The following is an 8,095-nucleotide window of genomic DNA, read 5'->3' as shown; positions in this document are numbered from 1 at the left end:
TGGACCACCTAATTCATAGAATTACCCAACTCACTTTCAAGGGGGAGGACCCTGTAGATATTTCAGAGGGTAAGAGAAACTATTTGTCCATTGTGAAGGCCATGAAGAAAAAAATCAAACTAGAGAACAAGAAGAGAGGGTACGCAATCTCCAGTATGAACAATAATGCAGTCAAAGTTGTGACCAAAATACTAGCTGGCAAGGTTATGCAGAAGTGTCGCGCAGATGAGGTGCCTGTGTTGGTGGTAGAAGTTGTCGCACAGTGCGTATAGGAGGTCGAGCTTAACTGGTCGGAGTACTTGTGTAAGGTGTTCCTGGAAAATTGCTGTGAGGCATAGGAACAAAGGAAGACTTCCCACTATGCATGGCTTCTGCTGTCCATAGTTCTGGTGGCATGGGAATTGCTTGAGGAAAGCCAGTTCCCCATGATTGCGAAGGATCTTCCGGAGTCAGTGAAGAATGCTTTGTTATGGGTAACTAAAGATGCGCAGAGGATCAGAGACAACAAAATATTCTAGGTGTTCATGGAGATGAACATCAGAATGGGGATCAACCGCAAACCGCGGTTATCGCCCGCTGTCTATAACAGTCTGTAGAGCTTTGCAGAGTTCAAGGCAGACTTCCATCATATAAATATCCGGGTGCATAAACACCCCGTGAAGAAATGGAATGAGCTCCCCTACTTATCCACGGACGATGTGATATTTTCCATGCTTGAGTCATGGTCGCTGGAGTGGCACACTCCAACCAGCTCTGGGTGGAATTATAGAAGTCCACTACATTGAGTAAAAAAGAGGAGGCAAAACTACGGATGGCACTGTTAGCAGAGAAGAGGAGGAACGAAGCAACAGTAGCAAAGGTGCAGGAGGCGCAAGATGCTGTGAAGGCAGCAGAGGAGCATCTGAAGGCAACATAAAACGAGCATGAATGCTAGAGGTCACCTTCACCCAAACAGGAAATGGATACAGAGGATGGTGGCACAGACCCATAAACGGTGGCCACACAGCTGAAGTGCCAACGTTCGAAAGAGCAGGTGGGGCCGCAGAAGAACTAAAAAGCCTCCAAGACTTCTTTCGACCAGATCACCCTCACTAAGGGGGATCTACATGATATAGGGGAGACGGTGCGCGACATTACCTCGAAGGCCCTCTAGCAGTTCGTGGAGGAAAATCAAATGTTATTGGGGGCCCTCCGGGTGCATATACAAGAGTTGCAAGTGCACACTCCTCAGGCTGGTACTCTATCGACTAGCCTCACAGTAGGCACGACCGCAGCTAAGGAAATGATGCCCGCCCACATGACCAACACTATAGTGCTGCCAAAGGGGACACTCATTATAAAAATGAGGCAGCGAGGCCTATAGTCAATGCACTGAAGGGAGTTGGGATCAACATGGTTGCGCTCTATGTTTTGGAAGATGAAGTGACATTAGAACTGCGGGCTAGGGAGGGCCGCGCACTCCAGCCTGTAGAGCAATCAAACACTCTCCAGATATGCCTAACTATTTCACTTAGAAGGAGCACACAATTTTCCCTTAAACCTCCTAAGAGACCAAACATGGACCACATGAATTGAAATCAGATCTCCTAGGCACAAGGAAGATAATTTTGGTTTGCAGTCAACTAAGAGCATCCACAAAATCCCAATTTTATCATTATAATTCAAGCACTAAGAGACTACATAAAACTGACACCTCTTGCTATCCACTAGTCTCACCCCTTGGAAATTAACATAACAAGCAATGGAAATTTCCCAAACTAGAATTATGCTAGAACAACAAATATTTTTCATATCCCCCATAGAAGCAGAGGCTTCCTGTAACCTAGAAATGAATCTCCCAAACATAGTCTATACATTTAAATGTAAGACCCAAGAGGTTGGACGTAACAAGGATCTCTTCACCATTCAAGTCCATTAATACCCACCACCCTGAAGCCCTCAATAAAATAGGTACCAAGGGCAAAAAATAAGTTGCAAAACTTTTTGGATAATGAGCTTAGTACATGCCAGGGTTAAAGGGGCAAAAATATGGATGGAAAAAACTCCCTCTATTCAAGAGCATATCCATATAGATAGGCCCACAAAACAATTCATAAGCCTTATAATTTCCAATATAAGGGGAAGAGGGGCATTTAAGGGTGTTTACATTGATGCCCTTATGGTTTTCCTTTCCCTTTGTAGCATACACAAAGGCTCTAACCATTATAAAATGAGAAGGTGTTTGGAAGAAATAATTCATGGAATAGATTTCCATCTTAACATACCATTAATGATGGTTTCTACTTCTTCTAGAAGACAAGCCTGATTTTCCTGTGCATTTGGTTCCTTATTTTGACTTCCCAAGATGTGATACAAGAACTTGTGATGAAAATAATCCAGGATACTTTGAGTTCTGCATAGAAGAAGGTTGAGGTGATTATTCTTAGGAGGAGAGCCTCTTTGAAACATTTTAATGATGAGAAGTGAATCTTCAAAGTTTACTATCTTAGATATATTACTTTCTTTAGCTAAGAGAAGCCCAAGTAGGAGCTAGAGAGTCTCTTTGCAACTATTGAATGATGAGAAGTGAATCTCCCAAAATTACTATCCTAGATATATTACTTTCTTTAGGTAAGAGAAGCCAAGTAGGCCCATACATTTCACGAAGATTGTTTCTGCTGTTGGCAAGTCCTAGGAATATTTTAAACACTTATACTTTAAAAAAATATTTACCAAGATTATTCATTCACTTTATTAAGTAGATTCTTAATTTATAAATAGGCTTTGTTACAATATCATGGGCAAGTAATATAGCTTATCAAGGTCATATTCAAAAACACCATAAAATTCTTCACATGACAAATTTTCTAATTAATCAATTTAATTAAAAGGGAAAAAATCCAAACATAACTAATTTGGATATAAATTTCAACTTTTAATTTGTGAATACTACTTGAAAATTCTAGATGATTTTATGAATGTTAAATCCCTACTATTCATTTAATAATTATTGATAATTAAATTAAAATTTTGGAAACACTATTTCAAAATAAGCATTCATATTAAAATAGCCAGTAAATCTTATTTAATCCAAAATCAAATAAAAAATATCAAACTAAAAACTCCATTAACATATTCACTTAAAAAATTAGTAAAAAATATACCTTTATAATAAAATTGTCAAAATATTGATATCTTAATATTAAAATAATTATCTTCATAAAGAACATTAAACTCCATTAACATATTCACTTAAAATTTTAGTAAAAAATATACCTTTATAATAAAATTGTCAAAATATTGATATCTTAATATTAAAATAATTATCTTCATAAAGAACATTAAACTCCATTAACATATTCACTTAAAATTTTAGTAAAAAATATACCTTTATAATAAAATTGTCAAAACATTGATATCTTAATCTTAAAATAATTATCTTCCTAAAGAACATTAAGTATTAAATTTGTGGTATTTGGGCTTTAATGTTATAGGATAGTTTAATTAGGTAAATATGGTTAAATTTTCTCACAGCTTGATTATTCATTTTTAGCGTTTCTCTTTATTGAAATATATAATTTAAGTTACCAAATAATTTTTTTTTAAAGAATGTCTAGTACATTTGAATTACTAAATTGAAACCCCTAAAAATTTCTATATTTTTAAGAAAAATAATCTAAATGAGTTGACGAATTGAAAATTCAATTGAACCAACTAAAAATAAAAAGAGTGAAGTTTGGTGTATTGTTGGATAAATACATCCAAACTTGAAGTATCCTAATACCATAAAACAACCTGATTAGTGCTTACAACTATTCATAGATATATCATATAAATGGAGATCATTTTCAATATCTGTTATTTAATTTTTATAAAGTTTTTTTTAACCAATCCAAATAACTTTAGGTTAAATTGTGATTTTTTATTATTTTAAATAAGTTTTCATATAGGGTATTAGAATTGTGGAGGCCTCACCATTCAAAAATGTAATTTTAACCCAATAAATAAATAAATAAATAAATAAATAATTGGTAATTCACTTAAATTGCAGAGACCTCACAATTTAAAAATGTGGTAATTTTATTCAAATATGATTAAAAAATATAAAAAAATTCCAGATAAATATAAATATCCAATAATAACTAAAAGAATAGTTCTCATTTGATCTCATTTCTTCAGAAAAAATATATAATCCCATTAATAAAATTAATAGAAAAACAAATAGCCAATAGTTCACTCACTAAATGGTAATTATTATGCCCAATAACAAGTGCCCATATCTCATTAAACCAGATAAGGTATAATGAAAAGCTGCCGGCCATGCATCTTGACGGACCTAATTTTCCATAGCAGTAATCTCCATTCTGGTCAAGCACTGAGTGTTTTATATTTTATTATTAGTCCAGTTGAGCGTAATATGAGGAAATTTAAATAAGTATAAGCAAGTTGGAATAAATGTGTAAACACCCTATGAGACCTAAGCATTATAATGCTTTCAGAATATTAGCATTATTTTAATGATGGAGAAAGAATTTCTTGACTCAACTTCATGGTGGAGTCGATTGGAGGGCATTGCACTCATGTGATGGTATGAAATTTTCATGATAAATAAGATAGAGAGGCAAGTTCACAACTCAAAAGAGCCTCCTCTTCTTAGACCAGTAGCAGGTAGTTTGCAAGCTAGGTGTGTATCAATATCGTTTTCGTCTTGGCCTAAGAGAATTTTATTTTTGAATCTAGTTGCAGAATGAAGAGTTGTTTATATGGCAGAACTGCTTATGTTTTAATGTTTATGCTCCTGTATTGTTTGGTTCGTTCCTTCTCTTTAATTGAAGCTCGGGATCTCCGAGCTGAGTTAGTCGGTCGTGGAGGAATAGGGCTTGCGATTTCCACTTGTGAAAGCAAGACTTGCCATGATAAAGTCGGTGGTTTGAAGTTGCAACCTACAGCTGATATCCATGGCCGAAAGGTCTATGGATCTCCTCCTGTTCAAGTAATTGGTAGAAGTGCGAAAGAAAACATGATAGATGTTGTTTATCCGGTTCATAGCCCAGGTATAGGACACCCCGTTCCTCCAGATTAGCGCCATTGAATGTCATGATCAGTGATGTCTTTATCAGAACTAGGGTTTGGTAGGTAGTAATATGTATTTATGGAACTAGACGTTTAGATCGTGCATGATTTCTTCATAGTAGCCCACTCCATGAAGAAAGTATGTTTCTGCAGCACGCTGCATATCATATAGATTTCTGTTTGAATATCATCAGGATTTTCATAAGGAGCTAACGCTTCCGTATCATCATGTTCTGGTTTTAAGGGAGTTCATGTGACAAATTCAGCCGCAGTGATGGATGACAGCATCAGCGCTACTGTAAAAACTCGTGGAATATGCTACCAAATAAGACTGTTCAACTGTGTGTGTCAGGTGAAGCATGAACTTGCTTCGATATGTTTTAACTTTTTCTGGGTAAGTGTAAAGTATGAACTTTGGTTTGATGTGTAATCGTTATGTATTGTATCTTATATATAAAATAATGAAAAAGGAAGGATTGCATATAATTGATGTAGCATGTAAAATAAAATTGATTAAGCATATGTATGTTTTGATTTTTGTTTTGGAATATCATAAACGGGTAGTACCACAGTTGATAAAGTTGATCAAGCAGGTGTAGGTTTGATAAAAACTTTGAAAATAACATTATTTCATGCAAACAGATTACAAATAAAAAATTAATAATTAGGAATGCCCATTTTAATATTATTCTAACTTTATTCTAGCAACATTTATATTATTTTGAATGGGTTCTTTTTGGTTTTAAGATTATTTATGGCTAGAAATATTCATTTACTAAATTAAATGTTAAAGGCAATCATTTTGTAAAAGTAAACTGAATTGATGATGCAAACATCCCATAAATTTATGATAATCATGATTTAACTAACTTTTACAATAACGATTTAACTAACTTTTACAGATTAAAAGAGGAACGCTAAAGGTAAATGTTGGGACAATAGTATATGAAGTCTACGATAATATCTTTGTTTAATTTTCATTAATCTTCAAATTTAAATTTTATAAGAAAGAGTTGAAAATGGAACTTAGTAATGTAATTACTTTTTTCCCATTTAAGTTTCATTTAAATTTGTATATATATTTCTAATTTAAAATAATTTGATTACAATTAATAAAATAACAGATCAATTTATATTAATAAGTAGTATTCTTTTGAGAATAAAAAAAACTAATAATATTTTTATATATAATAGTCATTTTTTACTTATTTTTTTTATTTAATAATTTTTATTTATATTTTTTAATTATATATAAAAAAACAAATGAATGTAAGATTAAGTTGTAATATATAGGGTACAGAATAGTTTGTAAATGAGTATATTTTTCAGTAACTATTATGGGTTTGAAACTTCAATGAGTATATTTTTCCATAACTATTATGGGTTTGAAACTTCAATGAGTATATTTTTCAGTAACTATTATGGGTTTGAAATTTCATAGGTGTTTCTCCTAAGTGGAAATAAATTTATTTACTTATTTTTTAATTTAAAAAAAATAAAAATAAAATATTTTTTCATACTCAGTATCCATTGACATGATAATTCATTTAATAATATATATATATATAGGTTCTAGTAGGTAAGCACCACTATGGATTTGAACAAGTGACCAATCTATGCGAAGAGTGCCTTAACAGTGCACCCATTCACCGTCAATCCAAAGCTCCGTGGGCTATATATATATATATATATAATTTTATTTTATTTTTTAATTAAAATTTTAATTATTTTAAATAATTATTTCCTAATACAATTAGAATTATTTTTCTTCTTATTATTCAAATTTAATGGCAATAGTAAGGTAAGTCCATTATAGATATAATGTGTAAGGATTTCTTTTCATCACAATAATTAATTTAAATTTTTTGTATAGTCATTTAATTTTTTACACAAATTCAATGTATATGATAAAATAACTATTAAACACATAACGTAATTCTATTGTAACCTCTCTTTTTTTATCTTCGAAACCATTGAAAAATAACTACAATGTTTATTAGTTATTTTATCATATAGGTTGAATGTGAATGGATCATAAATTTATCTTCAAAATAATTTTTTACCACATTAAAATTCCAAACTAGTTAAACTTTTAAACATATTTAATCTTTACTAAAGTCAAGGTCATTTCTTAAAAGTGAAAAGGTTAATTCAGCACAAAAAAACTAAAAATCTTCTTCCAAAATATTTTAATATTTATTTTAATTAAATGTTTGTAAAAATAATATTTAAAAGGAAAACCATATCCTATGGATATATTAAAATCTCTAAAGACATAAATATTTCCATTTCAAAGTTGTAATATTTAAATTTTTGTTATCATGCCATGTAAAAAATATCATTAAATCTAATATTAATATATTATAATATTAATATTATAAATTTAATAACTTAGGTTTAATACAATACAAAATTTAATATAATATTAAACTCGTTATATTATAATATATATTAATATATCATGATATATACTAACTCTACATATGTATGGGGAAAACGAAGACATATGATAGAGGAGGAGAGGTACAGGGAGTGAGAGGAAGGGAGGGAAAGGGAGAGAGAGGAAGGATGGGAGAGGAGTAGGAGATACAAAGGGATAGAGAAATGGAGTTGCAAGGAAAGAGAGGGAGGGAAGAAGAAACAAATAGATAGAGAGAAGTTGAGAGAGAGTAAACAAGTGACAAGGGAGAGATGGAGAGCGAGTATATATGTTTTGGTGTGAGATAGAGTTATAAAGAAGGAGAGATAGAGAGAAGAATGGGAGAGAAGAAGAGATAGTGACATAGTTGGAGGGTGAAGAGAGAGAGTGATAGAGACAGAGACAGAGAAATGAAGGGGAGAGATAGAGGGAGGTGGGAGAGAAAGGGAGAGAGTGGAAGGAAATGAGTGAGGATTTTAGAGAGACAACGAGAGAGGAAGGGATAAAAGGAGAGAGCTAAGAAGAAAGACACAAACAAAGGAAGGTGGAGAGAGAGGATTCATAAAGGAGATGGAGAGAGAGGGAGAGAGGATAACAGGAGGGAAGAGAGATATAAGGGGAGAG

Source organism: Pinus tabuliformis, chromosome 1_2, assembly GCF_031772625.1.
Source record: "Pinus tabuliformis cultivar Carrire ecotype Pingquan chromosome 1_2, CPIR1, whole genome shotgun sequence".
In the NCBI taxonomy this organism is placed as follows: domain Eukaryota; kingdom Viridiplantae; phylum Streptophyta; class Pinopsida; order Pinales; family Pinaceae; genus Pinus; species Pinus tabuliformis.
Note: the sequence above shows the minus strand (reverse complement) of the source record.